Raw genomic sequence first — 25093 nt, forward strand, 5'->3', positions numbered from 1 at the left:
ACGGAGGACATGTGTAGCATTTACTATATGAGTGAATTCTGAGGTATACATTTGCCCAAAGGTATACACCTCATGCTAGCCCCATGAAACTGGAATAAGCCTTTGAAAATAAACTTGTCTTTGAAGCTTGTATCTGATATCTGCACTGGATTGTAGGATTGATTGATTGATTGATTGATTGATTGATTGATTTTGCATGTGAAATTCCAGTTTTCTAATACCATTTAATGAAGATACTATCCTTTCCCCACTGAGTATTCTTGGCTCCCCTGTCCACTATTAATTGCCCATAATTACTCTTGAGCTTTGCATTCTGTTCCATAGAGTCTATGTGTCTGTTTTTATTCCTATACCATACTGTTTTGATTACTATAGTAATTATTGTAGAATAATTTGAAACCAAGAAGTGTGATGTCTACAACTTTATTCTTAATATTGCTTTACATTTCAAGGTCTTTGCTGGTACCATTTGAATTTCTGTGAAAAATTCATTGGGATTTTGATAGAGATTGCATTAAATCTATAGACTGGGGTAGTATTTTTTTAAAAATAATATTAGCACTTCTGATCCATGAACACAAAATATCTATTTGTGTTTTCTTCTATTTCTTTCATCATCTTATATTTTTCAGAGTTGAGATCTTTCTCCTCATAGGGTAAATGTATTCCTAAATATTTCATTATTTTTGATGCTTTGGTAAATGGGATTTTATAGATAATAGGTAGATAGCAGATATGTTTTTCAGACATTGTTGTATAGATACGTAAGTGCTTTTTGTCTGTTGATTTTGTATCCTAAAACTATACTGAGTTTATTATTCTATCAGTTTTTCTGGTGGCATTTTTAGTATTATCTACATCAAAGATCATGTGATCAGCAAACATACAAGGTAACTTTTTTCTTTCTAATTTGGATGTCTTTTATTTCTTTTTCTTGCCTAATCATTCTGGTTAGGACTTATGGTACTATGTTGAATAAAAGTGGCAAGAGTGGGCATCCTTGTCTTGTTCCTAATCTCAGACAGAAAGCCTACAACTTACTATCATTGAGTATATTAGTTGTGGACTTGTCATGTGTGGTTTTCAGTATGTTGAGGTATGTTTACTCTATACCCAATTTTTTGAGAGTTTTTATCAAGACAGGATGTTGAATGTTATCTTTTAGTGTATCTACCTAGATGATCTTATGATTTTTGTCTTTCATTCTATTAATGTGGTATATCACATTTATTGATTTGCATATGTGAAACTATTCTTGCATCACAGGGATAAGTCCCCTTTGATCATGACATGACCTTTTTCATGTGCTGTTGAATTTGGTTTGCTACTATTTTGTTGAGAATTTTGCATCTATATTTATCAGGGATATTGGTCCATAGCTTTATTTTCTTGTAGTGCCCTTACCTGGCTTTGGTATTAGGGTAATGCTAACCTCATAAATGATTTTGAAAGTGTTCTCTCTTTAAATTTTTAGAAGATTTTGAGAAGGATTAGCGTTAATTCCTTAAATGTTTAGAATTCACCAGTGAAGCCACTTGGTTCTGAGCTTTTCTTTGTTGGGAAATTTTTGATTGCTGATTCAATTTCTTTACTTGTTTATTGATATGTTCAAATTTATATTTTTTTCATTATTCAGATGTGGTAAGTTGCATGATTCAAATGTGGAAAGTTGTTTCTAGAAATTTATCAATTCTAAGTAATACCGTTTGTTGTCATAATTATTCAGGGTAGGTTGTTAGGATTTTTTGCATTTATTTTATCAGTTGTAGCATCTTTCATTTCTGATTTTACATATGGAAGTACTCCTTTTATTTTTTCTTGGTAAGTCCAACTGAAGGTTTGTCAATTTTTGTTTATCTTTTCAAAAAAACACCTCTTATAATCTTTTATATATTTTTTCTGTAATTATTCTCTGATCTTCCTTTTGCTAACTTTGGGTTTAGTTATTTATTTTTTTAGTTGCTTGAGGTTTAAACCTAGGTTATTTGAGATCTTTCTCTTTCTTTAATGTAGTCATTTATTGGTGTGAAAGTCCCTGTTAACACTGTGTCTGGTGCATCTCATAACTTTTGTTATGTTTTGCTTTCATTTTTTTGTTGCAAGATATTTTTTGGTTTCCCTTTTGATTTATTCTTTGACCCATTGGTTGTTCAGGAGTGTGTGTAATTTTCACATATTGTAGATTTTCCAGAGCTCTTTTTGTTATTAATTTCCAGTTTCACACCATTTTGGTCAGAAAAGAGAACTTGGTATGATTTGTTAAATTTGTTAAGATTTGTTTTGTTACCTAACATATAATCTCTCTTTGAAAATGTTTTATGTGCACTTAAGAAGAGTATATATTCTGCTTTTGTTAGATGCAAACTTTTGTATATATCTGTTTGGTCTATTTGGTCTAAAATATGGTTCAATTAAAACATTTCCTTTGTTGATTTACCCATTGTCAGGAGTGGGGAATTGAAGTGTCTTACTGTTATTGTATTGCTATCTACTACTCCCTTCACATCTGTTAGTACTTGCTTACTATATTTAGGTGCTTCCGTGTTGGGTGTGTGTGTGTGTGTGTGTGTGTGTGTGTGTGTGTGTGTGTCCTCACAGCTGAAGTGAGTCTTTTATAGTTGGGTCTTGTGTTTTTTTTGTTGTTGTTGTTTGTTGGTTGGTTTGTGTTTTTTGTTTGTTTTAATCCATTCAGCATACTATGCCTTTTGTAAGAACTTTCTCTCTCTTGCCATCTTGTTCATTGTTTTCTAGCTGATATGTGGTTCCTTTGTTTCTTGCCTCTTGCTGTCTTCCTTTGTGAATTGATGATTTTCTTTAGTGAGGTATACTTTGATTCCCATCTCTTCTTTTGGTTATCCCAAGGCTTACTTGAAACCTGATAGAGATATAAAAGTTTACTTTCAGCTGATAACAACTTAACTTTGATCACACATAAAAACTCTACCCTTTTACTCCCCCCTACATTTGTTGTCAAAAATTACATCTTTTATATCGTGTATTTATTAATATTTTTATAGTTATTGCTCTTTTAATTTTTAATGTTTATTTTTTGAAAGAGGGAGCATGATCGTGGGTGGGGCAGAGAGAGGGGGGGGGACAGAAGATCTGAAGCAGACTCGATGCTGATAGCAGAGTGCCTGACGTAGGGCTTGAACTCACAAATCTTGAGATTACCTGAGCTGAAGTCAGATGCTTAACCAACTGGGCCACCCAGGTGTCCTTATAGTTATTGTTCTTTTAAATACCTTTGTTTTTTAATTTTTATACTCGAGGTATGTGGTTAACACACCACCATATTTCACCATTAAAGTATTCTGAATCTAACTATATACTTAGCTTTACCAGTGTGTTGTATATTTTTACACGTTTTTATGGTACTAATTACTGTCCTTTTGTTTCAGCTTGAAGAACTCTCTTCAGCATTTCTTGTAAGGAAAGTCTAGTTGTGTGAAATCCTTTAACTGTTGTGTGTTTAGGGATGTCTTTATATTGCCTTCATTTCTGAAAAACAACTTTGCTGAGTAGAGAATTCTTGGTTGGCAATTTCTTTTCTTTCTTTTTTTTTTTTTTTTTTGTCTTTTAGCACTTTGAATATATCATTGTACTCACCTGGCCTGCAAAGTCTTTGCTGAGAAACTGATAGCTTTATAAAGGTTCATGCAGGTGTAAAGATGGAATGGCTAACATGTATAAATCCAGTGGTGCAGGCCACTAACTGGAGATAGGGTCGAATTCAGGCCCACAAACAGTTGTGAGGGTTTTTCTGTCTATGTGCACTTCTAAGGCTGCAGGATGTAACCATGAATGTGCGTACAAGTGGTGGAGGCCAGTGACAGAATTCAGGCCAGTGGTATACTGAGCTATGGCTGGAGGACTAGTGCCAAAAGTGTGCACATGATGGTAGGGGTCCACCCTTGGGGTCTAGACTGGCATTTAGCACTTGTGCAGTGGCAGAAGCCTGGGCTATCTGCCTGCCTGTTTGGATCCCAGGTTTTGGGAGGGGTTGGGAGGGACTGGGAAAGATTTAGATGGTAGTGTCTGCAAACATGTATACCTGTGAGCCTAAAACTGGTGGAATCTGTAGGGGCTCTGTAGGGGCTGTGCTGGCTATTGGTTTCTTCAGTGGCAAAAGACCCTGGGGTCCTCTGAAGAGCAGGTCACTGGAAATTGTGGTTACTCCCACTGCATGGTTGTTACTGGTAGCCCCTGTTCTTCCTTATTTCCAGCTATCTCTGTATATCTGATAGTTGTTGGTCTCTGGGTGGGGTGAAAACTAAATGGGTTTTTCCTATAGTGCCCTGAATGGCTACAGAAGTTAGTCATTCACCCTGCATTCACTTTTCCAGTGGTGGGAGGGAAATCTTTCTAGCTGGCTTGTTCCTTCTTGGTGCTAAGCAGTGTGAGTCTGGGCGATGTGATGATGCAAGCAAAATGAAGCTGTTCTGCCTTTTTTTGTGTAATTATTGTCAGGTTTTTTGTTCTGTCATTCCTTTTTTTAAAATTTTTTTAATGTTTATTTTTGAGAGAGAAGCAGAATGTGAGTGGGGGAAGGGCAGAGAGAGAGAGAGAGAGAGAGAGAGAGAGAAAGACACAATCCAAAGCAGGCTCTAGGCTCCAAGCTGTCAGTATAAGGCTCCAAATTCCAACATGGGACTCGTACCCACAAACCATGAGATCATGACCTGATCTATAATTGGATGCTTAAACAACTGAGCCACCCAGGTGCCCATGTTTTTTATTCTTAAGTGGACACCTTTGCTCTCCCAGAGCTGTTTTTGTTTATAGAAAGCTATCTTAAATATTTATCTTTGGGTGGGAGTAACAGAGGCTGGAGTTTCCTAATTCACCATCGGGTGATGTCATACTTCTTGATTATGTTTTTTTCTTTCATGGAGTTTTACCTACCCATGTGCCAGTGCAAGTTGCTCAAATATAGTAGCTTTATCACGTACTTTAATATTTACTGAAATAAATGACCCTGATCATCATTCCAAAAGATTACTACCTGTCTTTTCTTTTAGGAGGTTTATGGCTTCAGGTCTTTAATCCATTTTGAGTTTATTTTTGTGTATGGTATAGGAAAGTGGTCCAGTTTCATTCTTTTGCATGTAGATGTCCAGTTTTTCCCAACACCATTTATTAAAAATACTATATTTTCCCTGTTGGATATTTTTGCCTCCTTCATTATAGATGAATTGACCATATAGGTGTGGGTTTATTTCTGGGCTCTCTATCCTGTTTTATTGATCTGTGTGTCTATTTTTATGGCAGTACCATACCATTTTTGTGGTTAATTGGAGCCTTTTGTGATTCCACAGAAATTTTAGCATTATTTGTTCTAATTCTGTGAAGAATGCTGTTTGTTTTTTTGATAATGATTGCATTGAATCTGTAGATTGTTTTGGGAAGCATAGATTTTTTAATATTACTTGTTCCAATCCATGAACATGGAATATCCATTTGTTTGTGTTGGCTTCAGTTTCTCTCATCAGTGTTTTATAGTTTTCAGAGTTAGTTCTTTTACTTCTTTAAGTTTATTTCCTAGATATTTTATACTTTTTGGTGCAATTGTAAATGGATTATTCTCTTAATTTCTTTCTGCTAATTGTTGTTAGTGTATAGAAACACAACCAATTTCCATGTGTTAATTTTGTTATCCTGAAACTTTATCTAATTTATTTATTGTAGTAGATTTTTGGTAGAGTCTTTAGGGTTTCCTATGTATAGTAGGTCATCTGCAAATAGTGACAGTTTTACATCTTCTTTACCAATTTAGATGCCTTTTATATCTTTTCCTTTTCTGATTACTATGGCTAGGACATGCAGCACCATGTTGAATAAAAATGGCAAGAATAGGTATCTTTGTCTTGTTCCTGATCTTAGAGGAAAATACTTTCTGTATTTCACCACAAGGTATGATGTTGGCCCTAGGTTTACATGTATGGCCTTTATTATGTTGAAGTATGTTCCCTTTAAAACCATTTTGTTGAAAGTTTTTATCATGAAGGGATGTTTTATTTTGTCGGGGCTTTTTCTGTATCTATCAGATGAACATATGGTTTTTATCCTTTCTCTTGTTAACATGATGTATCATATTGATTTGCAAGTGTTGAACCACCCTTGCATCCTTGGAATGAATCCCATTAGATCATGGTGAATTATTTTTTTTAATGCATTATTGAAGTGGTCTACTAAATTTTGTTGAGGATTTTTGCATCTATGTTCATCAGAGATATCAGCCTATAGTTTTGGGTTTTTTTTTCTGTTTTTTCCTTTCTTGTCTTTCTTTTTAGTGTCTTTGATTTTGGTATCCGGCTAATTCTGGCCTTGTAGAATGAATTTGAAAGTTTTCCTCCCTCTTCTGTTTTCTGGAATAGTTTAAGAAGAATAAGTATGATCTCTTCAAATATTTGGAATAATTCACCTTCAAAGCTGTCTATTTCTGGACTTTTGTTGGGAGTTTTTGATTACCAATTCGATTTCATTACTTGTAATTGCTCTGTTCAAATTTTCTATTTATGATTCAGTTATGGAAGATTACATGTTTCCGGGAATTTATCAATTTCTTCTAGGTTGTCTAATCTGTTAGCATATAATTCTTGTTAATATTCTTTTATAGTTCCTTGTATTTCTGTGGTGTCAGTTGTTATTTCTCCTAGATTTCTGATTTTGTGTCCTCTCCTTTTTTTCTCTTTTCTTCTTGATGAGGCAGCTAAAGATTTATCGAGTTTATCTCTTCAAAGAACCAGCTCTTTGCTTCATTGATTTTTTTTGTTGTTGTCTTTTTGAGGCTTTGTTTCATTTATTTCTGCTCTAATCTTTACCATTTCCTTCTCTCTACTTCCTTTGGGCTTTGTTGTTTTTCTAGCTCCTTTAGGTGTAGGGTTAGGTTGTTTATTTGGAGATCTTTCTTGTTTTTTGACACTGGTGTGTATTACTATAAACTTCCCTCTTAGAACTGCTTTGGCTATTTCTCACAGATTTTAGACCATTGTGTTTTCATTTTCCTTCATATATTTTTATATTTCCTTTTTATTTCTTCAAATGTGTTTAGTAGTATGTTGTTTAGCTTCTACATGTTTGTGGGATTTTTTCAGTTTTTTTTCCTTGTATCTAGCTATTTGTATGAGTTATTCTGCATAAGACATTTTAGAATAATTTTCACATCTTCAAATAATTTTAAAAATTATAATTACTCTTGGGGTTTTGATATTCTTCAAAATACAAATGTGCATCCTATGTGTATGAAGGAGGATTCATTCTAATTGTATACTGTGACATTAGAATTAGCTATCATACATTCATTTATTCATTTAACTATTGTTAAGTGCCTACCACATACCATTTCCTGTGCTATGCATTGGGAATACAAAATAATGTAAACCTGTGTTTATGGAATAAACAGAGAGGAAGAGAGATAGGAAATAAAACAGATAAATATATTCCACATATATTTGTCAGCTATTCCCACAATAATAATTTATGAGTTGCCATAAGACCTGGTGGCTTATAGCAATAAATAATTGTTTTTCTTGATGTTTGGTCGGTCAGTGGATTCAGATGATTTTTCTTCAGGGTTTGTGTAGCCTGGGCTTGACTTGAGGCTGCAGATTGGATTCTGTCCCACAGGTTTCCTCATTCTCTTTTGACCAGCAACTGCTCAGACATGTCCTCCTCCCAGAATTTGGGAGTCCTAGGGACAAATAGAACCTCAGACTTGTGCAAAGCTTCTGTTTACATCACATCTATTTACATCCCATTGGCCCTGTTAGGTCAGATGGTCAGAGAAGGATATTTTGCCTTAAGATACTTGGCAAGAAAGTAATCCATTGAAATGTGTTAGAAGATGATAAATTGTATGGTTAAAAAAAAAACTGAGCAGGGGAAATGGTATTGAAGGCTTTGAGGGATTAAGTTGCAATTTAAATCATGTTGTCTGAATAGTCCTCACTGAGATGGCATTTAAACATAGATCTGAGGAAGGTGAGGGAGTTCTCTATGTGGATACCTCAAAGAATAGCAATCTAGACAAAGGGATCACCCTATGCATAGTCCTAAGGTGTGTATTTGTATACCATTTCAAAAAACAAAAAGTACATAGAATGATTGGAGTAAAGAAAGGGAGGTAGAATGAAGTAGGATAGGAATTAGAGATTTAAGTGGAAGCCAGATCTTTAGAGCTATGTAGGTTGTTGTGAGGGCTTTGGCTTCTACTGAGTTGAGGAACCATGGCAGGATTTGATCAGAGGAGTTACATGATCTGATTCACTCTGACTTATGTGCCAAGATGAGACTGTAGGGGAGTAAGGGTAGAAGTAGGAAGACCAATTAGGACACTATTGCTGGAGTCTAAGTGAGAGATGATGGTGGCTTGGACCAAGGTTGTAGCAGTGGAGATGAAATTATATTTTGACAATTTTTATGTTTAAAGGTATGCTCAAAAGTTGCATTGATATATGTAAGAAAATGGTTTGGAAACACTAAAGAGTATTACTGAAACTACCTACAGTATGATAGACTGTATGGAATACATTTTGGCTTTCTCTGCAATTGATCTCTTATTGGGTTCTCACCAATTCACAACTGCCAACCATCTATATTTTAGTATCAAACTACTTACAGCTAATTGAAAATCTTTTATGCAACACATTTCTTCATGCCAATCCCTATGATATTATATGCCTCAGTGAATGTAATACACATGGTTTCCACATTCTGTAAATTTATCCTCTAATCTGGGAAAGAAACAATACACATATATACAAACTTTTATGTAAACATGAGTTTAGAGGAATTCTCTGAAAGAAATTAATGGAGTGATAGTCAAATGTGTGCAAAGTATGTGCAAAGGGACATCAAGAGAGGCAATATCTATGCCAGGGCCTAAAATTTGAAAAAAACGGCCAACTTTGCAAGGAACAGGAGGAATAGACTCACCATTTACACAGAGCCAACAGCTCTGGCCCTGATAAATGTGCTAAAATATATGCCTGATTTTTTTATAAATGATAATGCATAAGTGTATTTTATTATTGGTTTAAACTTGTACTTCATACACTAACCAATTTGGTACCTATTAAGAGAAGAATAAAGAATCACTAGACCATCTTTTTGCACATTAAAAATAATCACTATAGTCACATTCGTCTCAGAATTTAACAAAGCTATGTTCTCTTCGTGAAATATTATATCCAGGATATATCTTTAAAATTGGGAAAAATTAACTATTGAAACTCACAATTACTTCATATGATATTGCCATAAGTAAAGCCTGTTTTATATGGTATTTATGAGCATAGGCTTGGAAGCTAACCAGACAGAGTGGAAAGCAGGCTCTGTTCCTTATTAGTGGGGTGACCTGGAACATGTTACTTAATCTCTAGGTGTCTCAGTTTCCTCATCAACAAAATGAGGGTTGTTGTGAGCATTATATTTATACATCTCAAATCTGTCATCATGCCTGGCATATGGAAAATAATTCATAAGTTATTTTTATAGCTCGTATTATTATTACGTAGCCCCATATCTAATTAATTTTAATAATGTAAACTTTATAGCATGTGAGAGAACCCAATGGGAATTGATTTTAGAATATTAACACATTGTGAATGATAGTATAAAAAGTATTCTCTAGAGAGTTATCTAGGGAGTGCTATAGCAATAACCATAGTTTGCTTGAACTATCCAAGTTTCTCTTCAATTTTGGGGTAATCCTAGATATTTAATAGTAATTATTTTTTTATTTTTATTTTTTAATTATTTTTTTATTTATCATAGTAATTATTGAAGTTAACTAATAGAAAGTAATTCTTGCATATAACTCATTAAATATTAAATGAATGTACCAAATATTTCTGGGTCAATTAACACATAAGTCTCTATTTCAACTATAGGCAGAGGTAAAGTTACTTCTAAAAAAAATACGATGCAATCATAAAATGTCTCATCCAGGGTGAAAGAGAATTTTAAAAATGTCATTCTATATCTTATTCCACTTTCAAATTATGACCTATATTTGGCAAATCAGAGAGTCTTTTTTTTTTAAGTGTATTGATTTATTTTGGGAGAGAGCATGCACACACCTGTGAACAGGTAGGGACAGAGAGAGAGGGAAAGAGAGAATCCTATGCAGGCTCCTTACTCTCAGTATGGAGCCTGATGTGATACTCAAACTCACAAACCGTGAGATCACAACCTGAGCCAAAATCAGGTCAGGCACTTAACTGACCAAGCCACCCAGGTGCCCCAAATCAAGGAGAATCTTGAGCAAAAGTCCTAGTGGACAAAACTACAGTGAAGAAGGTCTGTACATAACACTGCTTTATTAATTGTATTTAAAGAAAGGAGAGATGTAATTATTAAATCCAGTAGTGGGCAAACTAATCTCATCTAGATGTTAGAACTTTTTTGGATAGTAATCCTTTAATGTACCTTGACATTTAAATGTGGTATTTCTTAAAAATAAATAAATAAATAAAAAAAATAAATGTGGTATTTCTTAACTAGTTTCATTTTCACACATTAGTTCTAATAAAAAAAATTGTTAAAGTTATTTAACAGTGTTAAACCAAGTGTTTGGGGGGCTACGAAATAGAAGTATGGCATGAGGCTTGTCTTCAAAGATCCCTGAGTCTGTTAAGAGGGAAGAGGCATATCCATGGTGAAGTACAACATAGGTTTCATGAGAAATACCTTAGAGGTTCACAGGAAAGAGATTAACATTCTAACAAGGATTTAAAAGCATTGAAATATGAATGCCTTGTGGGACAGGGAGGTGAAAGAGTACTCTATGTGGAAGATAGAGGTGCATATATTATATTACACTTAGATGCATTCTTTTCTTTTTTTAGATGCATTCTTCATATGCACAAGGAAGTATGCTCTGCTATGCTTTTGAACTGGAAGACTCTTATATACATTTTCCAATGTTTTATACAGATAAGGATATAGAGTAAAACAATTTAAAAACAAAAAAAAACAACCAGAAAAAAATAATTTTAAAAAATAGGGCAAGAGTGACAATAGATGGCAAGGAGGTTTTGTCTTATTGTAAGTAAGACCACAGGGAAGATGGAGAATTACTGGGTTGGAAAAGGCTGGCCATAGGGCTCAGTCTTGGCAGTGTTCCACCTGATAGATCACAACTGATATGGTGGGTGGGTAGTAGTAGCTGGTAGAAGCTGATCTTCTGACTTCCAAGGGAAGCTGGAATTCAGACTTGGAATATAAAACATCTCAATTTTTAAAATTTTTATAGTGTATTTATCTTGAGAGAGAATGAGAGAGAGAGACAGAGAGAGAACAAGCGGAGGAGTTCCAGGGAGAGAAAGAGAATCCCAAGCAGGCTCCTCACTGACAGAACGGAGCCCGATGCAGGGCTTGAATTCACGATCCGTGAGATCGTGACCTGAACAGAAACCAAGAGTCAGATGCTTCACCAACTGAGCCACCCAGGCTCTCCAAAGCATCTCAATTTTTAACAGTTGGATCAAGCTATTAAAAATTGGAGGAAAAAAAAAGTCTGAGCCACACAAAATGCCTATGCTGGTTGAATTCAGCTAGAGGGGGAAGCGATTTGCAGTGCTCCCCGAAGTAATGTTTTATTCGGTTTTGAAAGAACAGTAAGAATTTTTACCTCAGTGATCATTTCTAAAAATCTGAATTTGGCTCAGGTTCACAATATATACAATATAAGACAAGAACTGTCAAGGTAGTGCACATTTATATAATTTATTCTTTCCTTAAAACCCTTCTTTGCTATGGAACTAAGAAAGTGCAGACAATGACATGGATACGTTTGCAAATGTGAGAATATATGATTCTAAATTTGTGCTCTAATACCTTTACCAAAACCATCAGCGTCCTATGTAACAAATTTATGAATCCATTAGTGGGTGCCATTGCCTCCCAGAAAGAATTTCTGGGAGTTATTAGATATAAAACTTTGCTGTTGCACAAAAGGTGATAAAACATTTACTTTCTAAACCACGGGGATAGTCTACTCACAACAAATTGAAGCATACGGAGACTCAGAAGTATTAACTCTGTAAGTTGCACTATTTTCTTTATAGACTTCTTTCCATAAGCCCTTGTTTGAAATCTTCTAAGTAGCTGGAGATGAGATCAACAAGAAATCCCAAGGTTCTCCAATAATCAATCATTTTATATGTTTTCTCTTCCATATTTCCATTTTTAAACACTGGTTGAGAATATAATTTAAAGAAATCCTATTTTCTCATTCTCAAGGAACGAACATGGAAATAAGTGAAAACATAATTTTGAAATCTTTGCCTGGAATATCTAATTGACAGAAGGCAAAATTTTCTTTCACAAAATGCCTTTTCTCTGGTGGCATTGTATCATGATTTCTTATTTAAAACTGTTTTCCAAGGAACATTTTTCATATGAGCCATCACCATAATTCTGTTTCAATGCCTCAGCATCATTTTCAAACACTGACTGATACATAATTTAAGGATGGTTTTACTTAATTTACTGGGTCTTTTTTTCATTTCCTAAAAAAATACATTTTTTTATTTTTTCTTCTTAACTTCCCCTTTTACTCGTATGCCTTTTCTGTCTCCTTCTTTCATTGTATGGGAGCATGTTCCCTTAACCTCACCAAACCCTTGAACTTAATAGATCCCCCAGAAACCCTCCCCTTTTACTTCTCGCTCTCCCGGGACCGTATTTCATGGCAAAACCCTATTAGCTTATTTTGATGTTTTTATCTTTCTGTGATTAGGAACCAGTCCATGCAGCCAAAACAGACAATTTTCTGAGGGAACTAAGTGGGTTTTCAGATCTCCTGTGAGGAGGAATGAGCTTCAATAAAACATTAGGCCACTACCAAAGTTGACTGGCTTGAGCGATGTAACATCTCATGTGGTTCCTGCCTTTTACTGTAAGTTTACACTCCTATGAACATTAACTCTGCCCAGCTGTAGTGCTTTAAGTGAAGGTTTGCACGCAAATATGGCCTCCACGAAAGTTACCTCAGGCTAAAGTACTTCCATCATCGACAAAATTAAGCGTCACACTAGGTCTCTGGTGGTTTAGTTGGCCTCAGATTCAGTTGTGGCTCATGTTTTATTAATGTGGTGAGATTGTCCTTTATTTTCAGCCTCCCACAGCAGGTGAGCTTGTCATATTCACTAAGAGAGAACGAGAGAAGATTGCCAACCACTTGCGTGAATTGTTTCCACAGCTCTTAATTTCTGTTGAGAGGCACGCAATATAAACAAAGTTTTACTTAACTGCTGGAACATTTGTCAAGGATTTGATACACGCAAACCTCCATTTCTATACTATACTATGAAAACACTGCAGAGTCGCTCCTCTGAGTAACCCTGTGCATGCCAAGTGGAATCCCAGAACTAAGGTCTTTGAACACAACCTCTGGCAGTAGCTAGTGGAAAGAAATCTGACTACCCAGAAAACTAGATGGGTGGCCTGGAAATAAGTTAAAAATCACAGTCAGCTAGTGTAGAGAGGTTCTGGTCCCTACAGAGATTTAACTTGTCTCCAGCTGAGTTTTTTGTGGTGGATGTGTGTACGTGTGCGTGTGTGTATATGTGTGTGCATGTGTATTGGGTATAGAAAATAGCAAATCCTTAAAGTTATAAAGGTGTTAAAAGCTAAGATTTTTAAGTTTCCAATGTGCTAGACAAATCCTCAAATTTTGTTTTATTCTCTGTAACCAACATATCAGTGAATGCAAAGATTATCTTTCTTGTCGACTAATAGAAATTAAAAAATTTTGCGGGAAGCCTGGGTGGCTCAGTTGGTTAAGTGTCTGACTTTGGCTCAGGTCATGATCTCATGGCTGGTGAGTTAGAGCCCGTTCTGCTAACAGCTCAGAGCCTGGAGCCTGCTTCAGATTCTGTGTCTCCCTCTCTCTCTGCTCCTCCCCCACTCATGCTCGCTCGCTCGCTCTCTCTCAAAAATAAATAAACATTAAAAAAATTTTTAAAAAGAAAAAAATTTTAAAAATTGTCAATAATTATGAGGAGAATCCTTACTGTGTTTAATCCCTATTGGTATAAGCATTCATCTCTTAAAAATATTTACTGTAATTGCATTTTTTTCTTAAATTTGAGAAGACCTATAGTTTAAAAGAGCAAGGTTACAGATTCTATATTACAAGTAATGACAATTTGCTGATCAATGGATTCTGTATATTAATCTAATTAGGTAATATGAGTTGAGAAAATGACCCAAGTGCATCATTTCTTTTTTTCTTGAAATTACAATACAATAAAAGACTTTTGTGAAAAACATAGCATTGAATTTAAAATTTAAACAGTATGTTTACTTTATGTTCACTTTATTTTCTCTGAAAAATGTTGCAGTCTTGGAACTCAAACTATTCTAAAGGCTATACAACCGTAATCCATAATGTAAGTCAGGGAATGCTTTCTTCAATATCTAGTATATTAATCTATTCATTGAGTAGTGGAAAAAATAGTTACTATTAGTGCTTTTAAAATATTCTGCCCTCAAATTATCTAGTTTGGCTACAAATGCAAGTATGTTTACAATTTTTTTAGTCTGACTATAAATTAAATGAGTATTGCCAAACTTGCCTCTTTTTTTTTTTTATTTGCTCTTGGAAATCCTTATCTATGATTTCTAAATGTGTTTTGATTTACTTACATTTAGCCAAAATTTCTAGAATAAACAAATGATATGTAGAAACTGAAGTTCATGACTGAAACTTATACATATGAAACGCTGCTGTATATATATATATATGTATATATATATATATACACACACACACATATATATGTATATATATGTATATATATGTGTGTATATATATATATTAGTGATCTAGAACTGATGTTAAAAATCTCATTACTATTTTCACAACATTAAAGTTATCTTTTTAATTGTCACTTGATTATTAAAATAACATATGCCTTTTAAAGAATCATGACATAATTCTAGTATTGGGATATACATATTTTGTATTCTAATTAATGCTTTAATCTATTTCCTTTATATTTAAATATAAAATTATTCTTTTAAATGGAGAGGTGATTGTTTTAACTCATGAGTTAAAATAATGTGAACAAAATTATCTAAAGAAACAAACAAACAAAAAGAATACTGTACTTTTATTTTTTTTTTTTTATTTTTTTTTCAACGTTTATTTTATTTTTGGGACAGAGAGAGACAGAGCATGAACGGGGGAGGGGCAGAGAGAGAGGGAGACACAGAATCGGAAACAGGCTCCAGGCTCTGAGCCATCAGCCCAGAGCCCGACTCGGGGCTCGAACTCACGGACCGCGAGATCATGACCTGGCTGAAGTCGGACGCTTAACCGACTGCGCCACCCAGGCGCCCCAAGAATACTGTACTTTTAAAAGGACCATCAGTAGTTTCAAATGCAATGCATTTCCAGGTAGAAGATTACTATTTACTGTGCTACAGAGAAGTCTTTCAGGTACCTAATCCATAATCTGACCTCAAAGTAGTTGCTTCATCAAGCTTAATTTAGAACCATTGCCTCGATTCCTGCTCATCAAGGTGTATCTGACATCACCATTCATTGTTTGAAGAAGAGCATGCCATTCTTTGAGGAAGAACATGTGCTCTGGAATCATACAGACATAGATTTAATTCCTGTTCCAGGTCTCACTGGGTAAAGAACATTGGGGAAGTTACTTAAATTGCATTCACTTTCTCCATCTATAGCGTAAAGATATTAATAGTTACCAGTTTTAACAGCTGCTCTTTTTATGACAACACATGCTAACATAAGGTGCTAGCACTTTACGGTAGATTAAATTCTGAAGGTGTTCCCCCAAGATTTCCGTTCTTAAACACTAATCTAGTTTCTGTCGTGAAGGGACTTTGAAGATGGAATCAAAATTGCTAATCAACTGGGGCACCTGGGTGGCTCAGGCAGTTAAACATATGACTCTTGATATCGACTCAGGTCCTGATCTCCTAGTTGTTAGATTGAGCCCTGCGTTGGGCTCTGAGTTGAGCTTGGAGCCTGCTTAGGGTTCTCTCTATCCCTATTTCTCCCTGCCCCTGCCCTGTACTCTCTCTCTTTCTCTCAAAATCAGTAAGTGGACATTAAAAAAAATTATTAATTGACCTTAAAATAGGGAGATTATACTTGATTATCCAGGTAGACCCAATGTAAACACCTAGGTCCTTTAAAGTAGAGAAGTTTCTCTGGCTGGGCTCAGAGAAAGACTACATTTTTGGGTGGGGTGGCAGAAGAGAGATAATAGTGCAGAAGAGGTTAGCGATTCTGAATGTGTGGACCAGCCTTGCTGTTGCAGGAAGGGCCACATGTAAAACATAACGAGGAATGTGGGCAGCCTCTAACAGGAAAGTCAGGCCCTGGGGCTGACAGGGATGAAACAGGGACCTCTCTCCCCTAGCTGCAAAGAAGTGAATTTAGCCAACAACTTAAATGAGCTTGGAAGCAAATTCATCCCTACAGTCTTGGGATAAGAAGGCAGCCTTACTGACATGTTGACTTCAGCCTTGTGAGACTCTATGCACAGCTGAGCTGTGCTTCTCCTGGACTTCTGACCCACACAGAATGTGAGATAATAAATAGCTGTTGTTGTAAGCCACCAAGTTTATAGTAACTTGTTACTATAGAATTGCAGTAGAAAACTAACATGTACTTATTTGCTAAGAAGAAGTAATGGCAAGTGTGCAGTTGTTGGGAAGCAAGGATGTCTTTATTGATTGATTTGAATACACACGTAGTGAAGAAACAAAGGCATTAACAGATGACATACAAATATCGAGGGAGCTAATGCACGATAAGATGGAAAACATTAAAACCAACTTTCAGAGAAAGTAGGTGAATTTCTTCTCTCTTTCAAGCCTACCATGGTTACACAGACAAAATCAGGCAGGAATAAGGATGCAGTAGTTGAAGCTATTTGATGTGTCCTAACAGTAGTTAAGCAGATTGCGCACAGGGCCTCGTGTGAGGAAAGCCACGGTGAAAGTTGAAGCTGGCTCAGAAAGAAAAGGGAAGGGAATGAAGATAGGGATGGCAGATGTGGTGCTGTGTTGAATAAAGCTTTCAACGAATTGATGACTCAAGAAACAATTCTAGTGCACATTGCTGTTTATGTAGTCATAGCTGATTTTGGCTTAATACAGAACTAGACTACCGATGTTGATAGTTTTTCTCCCTGGTGATCCATGTGGTTAACTCCCTCACTTGCCCTTGGTTTCTGTTCAAATATCACATCATGAGTGAGACCTGCTCTGATACTCTAAAGAAGCGTACCGTCTGTACCCCACTTCTGACCTCTCTTTATAACTTTATTTTTCTCCATGGAACTCATGAAGAAAACATTTACTTGTTTATCTCTTTCTTCCATTTGAATGTCTGCTTCAGGAACACAGGAAGCATATTGGTGCACTGCTCTATATCTAGCATGTAGACAATTATATAATTTGCTCAATGATTGAGTGGATGAAAGAGAAATCTAAACTCTCAATTTCGCTTTGAAATACTCTCCTCCATGTTGTCAAAGTACTTCCCTGCATCATTCTGCTTGAAGCTTTCCAAAATGAAAATAAGTGAATCTGGATCAAAATCAATTAAAATTAAAACTCATTAAAATATTTCTAGAGAAATGTTGTCCAACAGTCTAATCAGTGAGAATGTTTTCATTATTTTTTTTTTGGTATTAGTAATTTTAGCCATCTGTTTAGAGAATGCTTTTCTTTATTTTGTCCACTGTAAATTTAATTCTAAGGACAAATGGTTCTATCCTAATACACTAATGTGTTTCATGCCTCGTGTTATCATCAACACCATTTGCAAATTATGTGTTTTTTAAATGCAAATTCTAATCCAATTGAGCTAGGTGGTAATGGTGGATCCACACTTTTATTTAAGAGAAGAGTTTATTTAGAAACAATGGAGTTTAAAGAGCTACTCCGTGTCAAGCAGTAGGATTAGCATTTAGTGCACCAAACTAAGGAAAATAGCAAGGGACTAATGTTTACTGAGTAATGAGAAGGCAGGCAAGTTCTCAACTTTCTACTAAAAGAGCTAGTCTACATATTTGATTTTTTGTCCTATAGCATTGTTTATTAGCACTTATTTTTCTTATTGTTATGTGTATAAACAATTTTAGCCACATCAAAACAGAGAGAAGAATTCAGATATTGATATATCTGGGAAGTTTATCATGTCACATTTTTGAACCTTAACATTGTGGTCTTTTTTACTACATAGTTTCACATTTTCTTTGAAATATAAGGCTAAATAGCAACAAGGATTATTTGCATGAAATGAGTCCCCTCTGCGCAGTACCATCCATAAACAATGCATATGGTTCAATAATGCAAGTTGAAAATCAGGGTCCCATTTTAAGATGATGGCACGGTAACATAGGCTAAAATCAGTTCCTAACATTTAATTAGATTTATTTTTATGAAAAGATGCTCAAGATTATTTCACTGGAGATATTATTTTAAGTTTTCTTCTCGAGTGCAATAATTATTGACACTATTTTCAGCTAACCACAGCATTTTGACTGAGAAGTAATTCTACCATCACATTTCTGTCACGTGGTATAACTAATAGGCTCAATTTTTCCAGCAAAGCGGGTTAGATGTGTAAAAACAATTCAAAGCCAGTAAATGCAGTTCCTTGGAAACATTATAAGGAAATGTCACACAATAACATTTACCTGCTATGTTTTATTCTTTAACCCTCAAGCACTTTTGTTGTTTCCTGAGCTGAGATTAGTAACTTAAAAAGCTTTTATTAAACATGTACAATCTAAATGAAACACTCAACCAACTGTAAATTCTCTCAATTAGACTTCCTGCAAATGACAAGCGAGTGTGAATGTGCAATAAACCTTTGAATACCGGTGATTTAGGGCCAAGCAACACTAGAGGATTTCTAGCAACAGATTGAATGCAATTGATTGTGTGGTAAAAGGCGAGAAAAGTGTGTGGTGGTTCCTTGTTTGCCCTTTCATTCCTTAAATCAAGAGAGGATACTTGAAATGCAAAATTTATATTAATGTGCTTTGAGCAACAACTTAAGGCACAGAAAAGACACAACCACTCCTAGGTTAACAGTTGCATTATTTCAAGTCACCAGACCTCAACTCCTTTTGAGCAATATAAGAATTACTTGTAGATAAGAAAAATTCATCCAACGTGTCATTTATTTGCTTTTTGTTTGTATGGAAGAACAATTTATGGTATTTCTTTATGGACCGTAATAGACTTGCTTTAAACTTCCTGATGATAGAAGCTTACTGTATGTAAAGGAACTGCTTTGGTCCACATTAGCAGTTTTAAAATTTGATGGTGACAGCCAAACATATCTACGTAAATATCCTATTTGACATTTATATTTATTTTCTGGAGTTCTGTATTTAATCTCCCGTGGAGAAAATTTGGGGACCTGTAAAATTTGTAGCTCAGTGATATGGTCTTGAAAAGTAAACAATATTTGCCTTTTAAATAGGAAGACCACAACAACAACTTTTAAAAGTATTCTATTTTATTTTGCAATATGTATATTTATCTTTAAAATACAACACTTAAAATACAGCACTAAATTTTTACTGTTTATGTATCCACACATCATACCAGGTTACATGGTGACAGCAAACAGTCCCAAATCTATGCGACTAAACAGTTTTCATTCTGTTTAATTCCTGTACTAAAAAACTATGAGTTTATCTGAGCAAAAATCATGATCTGGCAGTGCTGAACTAGAAATGGTTAGGAGCTCACTACTGGCAGGAGCTCTGAGAGACCTTTATAGAAAAGTGATGGAAGCAGAACCAGGAAATTATGATTGGCTGTAGTTTAAGCATTTGCCTTATATGGAAAAACTTAGTTGGCTATTTGAGATTGGTTGTCCTTAGGTTTTGATTTCTTAACCTTGCAGGGTATACTGGCTTAGATTTTGGTTTGCTTATGTAGGCTACAGAGGCATTAAAGCCACCTCAGTCTAATGGCCTCTTTGTTTAATTAAGTTAACAATTCTCATTCATGCTGGATGTCCATTAGCAGACAGAAACGGGGCATCTCAAACATGGTCACTTAAGGACCCAGGCTGATTGATCTTAAAAGCTGGTCATTACAGTTTCAGAAGGAAAGGAGGAAAGTGAGCTCTGGCAATTCTCAGTCCAAAGGTAATAAATAGATGCTGTGTTCACTTTCAACCAACAAAATAGCTGGTTTGCTTGTTTTCAATTTCCAGAAGACAGGTGAAAAATTTCAAAATACTACCTGACTTTATGGTTATTTCTTAGCACAGTTTTCAAATCAACCACAACTGACATTGTGCTACTACATGCAAAGGTGATAAGTTGCCAAAATCGTGTACACATATTGATATGAATGTTTATACACTGACAATCTTCGGCTATTCTGTACTGAAGTTGTATCAATTCATGTTAGTAAAATAACTCTAAATTACAAAAATTTACCAACTTCAGTGACATGTAAAAGTAAACAATAAGCTCAAGTATATTTATTTCAATAGTAAATGAATAAACAACAAAGTAACACAGGGGTTGGCAAACTACTGCCTAATGGCCAAATAAGGCTTGAAAACTATTTTTGTATATCTCATTAAAACTAAGAATGGGTTTTACATTTTTAAATGGTTGAAAAAACCAAGGGAAAATATTGTGCAACACATGAAAATAATATAAAATTCAAATTTCAGTCTCTAGGAGTAAAATTTTGTTAGAATTTAGCTATGGCTGTTGGTTTATGTTATCTAAGACTATGTTGTACAACAGCAGAGTTGATAGTTGGTATTGAGACCATATGGCCCCGAAGCTGAAGATATTTACTGCCTTTTCCTTTATGGAAGAAAGTTCCTTGGCCCCTGAGCTAAAATATATATATACATCAGCTGACTTAGCTTGAGCTTGCCTGAGATGGCTCTCCTCCACATGTCTCTCTCCTTGTAGAATGGGCACGTTCCTCTCATGGCAGTGATGACAGGCACGACTATATTTCGTAAAGATATCCTGGAATATCTTCACGAACATATAGAGAAAATTTGGCAATAGAAAAATTTGAAATATCTTATGTCTGACAGAATTTAGATCAAAGATGCCAAAAGAAAAGATAGATCTCCTGGAATAACTACCATATTTTGAATGATTAATGTGTCACAGACACCTGGTGCATATTTTCAGGTTTAATTCTATGCATTGAGATACAAGATGTATTATAAAATTTCCACAAATTTTTATACCTAGTTAGGTAAAAAAAAAATAGGGTTAGAATTCAGGTCTGTGTGCAATAGGCATGACCCTATGTCGTGGAAAGCACAGGAGGGTTCGAGATTTTGTGTATTGTCCAGCCTAATGATCAGTAGTTCCTCTTTTGTTCACAAAATTGCCTGGTTTGGATGATAAATTAGATGGTCACTCTAGTCTGAGTCCAATGCTTTCAATTGTGTCTCCTTGTATTAAAACAGAATAGGAGTCTAAATGTAAAAGCCCTGCACAATCTACCAACCTTCCTTTTGTCCTTAGCCAAAATGAATTTATAAAAAACTTATTTTAGAAATAAAATCCCTCATGCTCAGGATTTAGGCCCTTTATTTCCATTTTTAGAAGGGAGGAACTTTTCACCACAGTGATCTCAGCATTGTGGGATTCCTTTGAGTTCCTGAACATGTTGAAGCATTATTTTCTTATTCCTTTGGCTTCTGGATATGATCAATCTTGTGTTTTGGAACATTTTTTATATACTTCTTTGTGTTTGTGTTTTGACATTCTTAGAGTTGGTCATATGTGGTTTATAGAACATACATTCAGTAATAGGAAATAATTTGGGGAGACTTTCATACTAAATCTGATTTTGACTATTATCTGCATGAGAACAACTGATCTCTCATTTGTCTACATAAATCAAAGTGGGATATATGTAACACAACAAATGTATAGTCATAACCAAATATTGTTAAATGTAAGACAATGGAGAAATATGGGGTTTGTTTACCTGATTTTCAGTAATAGAAGTTAGAGCTTGAATTACTTACTAATTTAAAGTGTTAATTAAGTCTTTAAGCTTAAGAGTTTACAATTACAGTAAGTGTAGAAATTTCACTACTTTACTGCCTTCTTTGAATGTGTGTTAGTGTTAGTTTTTCTGGCCCCAAACCTAATCATATGCAGAGACCGGTTCTCAATTAACATTTATTGACTAACTGACTGACTGATTGATTGACTTAATGCACAAACTCAGTGAACTTGGAAGGTAAATTTGAGTTCTTTTATTAGAATTCAGTGATTAATCTGTTTATATATAACATTTTGTTCCAACTTTTTGAGAAGGAAATTTTACCAATAAAACCATAGTGATAGATCATATAAATTAACATAAGCAAACAGAAAATTGAAAGCATTTCATAAGCAATTCAATAAAATTGAAAGATTTCTTTTAAAAAGTCATGGGAATATAAACAAGAAAGCTTCTCAAGTGGATGCTGTACAGAGAAATATCAGGTTCTATGTTTTAAATTTTTTAAATGTTTATTTACTTTTCAGAGAGATGGAACACAAGTAGGGGAGGGACAGAGAGAGAGAGAGGGAGACACAGAATCAAAAGCAGGCTCCAGGCTCTGAGCTGTCAGTACTGTGAGATCATGACCTGATCCTAAGCTGGACACTTAACCCACGGAGCCACCCAGGAGCCCCTCAGGTTCTATTTTTCTAAATAAAATATTTGTGTCTCATATTTAAGAAAGGATATAATGTTTTCCCCTTAGCAATTATGGCTAATAATGAACTCAAATTTGGAAAAATAGCCAAACATAAATTTGAAAAAAACTTATATTTCCCATTTGAATTATGTATAAGCTTAGCCACTCTGTTCTGACAGGACTATAATCTTGAAAACACCAGTGGTTGGAAATCTTCAGGTGAAGAACAGATCTTATGTTAACTAGGAGTGGGAGGGGCTACAAGGTAAAACTATGTAGGTGTATGCACTTAAAGCATATACTGGAAGAACTGAAAGGCTATTTCTGTGTATTTACTAGATTAATGTGTTTTTTTCAATCACGGACAATGCATTCTCCATGTCTTATATTCTTCTTTCTTGATTGCACAATCATAATGGGAAACAATATATTAGGTTCTCTTTGATGAAAGGAATCTGAGGTGAAAATAGATTCCCTTGGATAAAACGTGCATGTGAGAGTGTACGCATATAACTATGTGTAGCATCCCTCAGTCACATTCATCTTGAGGCAGTTCAGGGAGTTGTCGCTGCTTAAATTTGTAATTTTCAATATCACATAGATAGCGATTGCAAACACTTTTTTTTAATGTTTACTTATTTTGAGACAAAGTGCAAGTGGTGGAAAGGTGGAGAGAGAGGGAAAGAGAGAATCCCAAGCAGGTTCTACATGTAGTGTGGGTGTGATATGGGGCTCGATTCCATGAACCATGAGATTATGACCAGAGCCAAAATCAAGAGCCATTTGACTGAGTCACGCAGGCATCCCCATTATAAAACCTTTTAAATGGGTAATTAAGAAAAGATAAATCATACCCATAATTCTCAAATAAGGCAAGGCTGGAGATAATGAGCTTTAGTTATGTTTCTTTTTGTTATCTTCAGATCATTTTGTCATTTTTTGAGCAGGTGATCCAGGTAGCTTCCAAGTCACTGATTGTCAAATTGACTGTATGTGAGAATTCTGATGTCCCTTCCCATATCAACTTTATTAGGTTTTTCTCTGTGGCGGCTTGGTCATGATGTTTAAAGTTTTCTAGGGGATTCCCATGTAAACCAGGGTGGAGAACCACTGAAGTAGAGTTCTGTTAGAGAACATTATTTTTCTTAATCTTTAGTTATCCTCCCCAGAAGGATGATAGAACTAAAATTTAAATTCAAGCCCTTGAGAGAGAAGTACAATAAAGAGAAGGGTGATGGCATGCATGCTGGCACATATCTTCTACATTTGATAAAGCAGTCTGGTTGGTCTCCTTACGATACAAACCACTGGGGAAGAACACACCAGTGAGGACTCCTGAACCTTGGCTTCCTTGCTCTGTAAATCTGGGGCCTTGGCAAGACCAGAGTTAGTGCCATATAGAGAGGAGACTGAGAAGGAGCCAGAATGGAGACCAACACTGAGAGTGAGGGTATATTTTTGTTTGCTTGGTTTTCCTAATTCAGAAAGAATTAAACTTCAGGAAATAAAAAAAGAGTTTAAAGATATATGAGATTCTTTTCTCTTTTTTCTTATCCTTGAAACTGACCCTGGGGCACCTGGGGGGCTCAGTTGGTTGAATGTCTGACTTTGGTTCAGGTCATGATATCACAGTTGGTGGGTTTGAGCCTCACGACGGGCTTTGTACTGACAGCGTGGAGCCTGCTTCGGATTCTCTGTCTTCTCTCTCTGCCCCTCTCCCACTCATGCTCTTTCAAAAGTAAACATTACAAAATAAAAAATAATAAAAAAAACTTACCCTGCAAGAGAAGCAAGCAATAGAAATTAATTACATCATTTATTAAGCATACATTCATGCATGTCATGAGTGAGATATAAATCAGATATACTGCCTTTTTCTTAGAGTATATAAAAAATGCACATAAATAACTTTAATACTAGAAAGAAAATGCTGTTACAAAAGTATTATATTTTTCTATTTTCTCTCTAAATACTATTAATAGTTTAATATTTCTCTAATGATCAGCAGTTCTAGATCTGTCCTATCCATATTCTCCAACACTACTTTCAGACAAAAATGAGGGCAGTAATAACTAATATTCTAAAAAGAAATAACCAAAAAAAACTATCCCAATATTTTGATACCTAAGTCAAAAAAACAGAAGCATTTGGTTTCAAGTCCTTTGTGGAGTAACCACTACAAAAGTCTGAAAAAACATCAATAAGTAGGGATAGAGGGAACATATCTCAACATTGTAAAGGACATATACAAAAAACCCACAGTTGATATCATCATCATCAATGGGGAAAAACTGAACTTTTCATCTACAGTCTGGAACAAAACAGGGATGTCAAGTCTTACCATTTTTATTTTTAAAAACTTGTTTTAATATTTATTTTTGAGAGACAGAGACAGAG

The 25093-nt window shown here is 35.1% G+C and overlaps 1 pseudogene; it reads left to right on the top strand.

The window, feature by feature from the left end:
• The first annotated feature begins 3804 nt into the window (after positions 1–3804).
• LOC125164883 (D-aminoacyl-tRNA deacylase 2-like) overlaps positions 3805–25093 on the top strand; it is a 37780-nt pseudogene continuing 16491 nt past the window's right edge.

Source organism: Prionailurus viverrinus, chromosome B1, assembly GCF_022837055.1.
Source record: "Prionailurus viverrinus isolate Anna chromosome B1, UM_Priviv_1.0, whole genome shotgun sequence".
Lineage (NCBI taxonomy): Eukaryota > Metazoa > Chordata > Mammalia > Carnivora > Felidae > Prionailurus > Prionailurus viverrinus.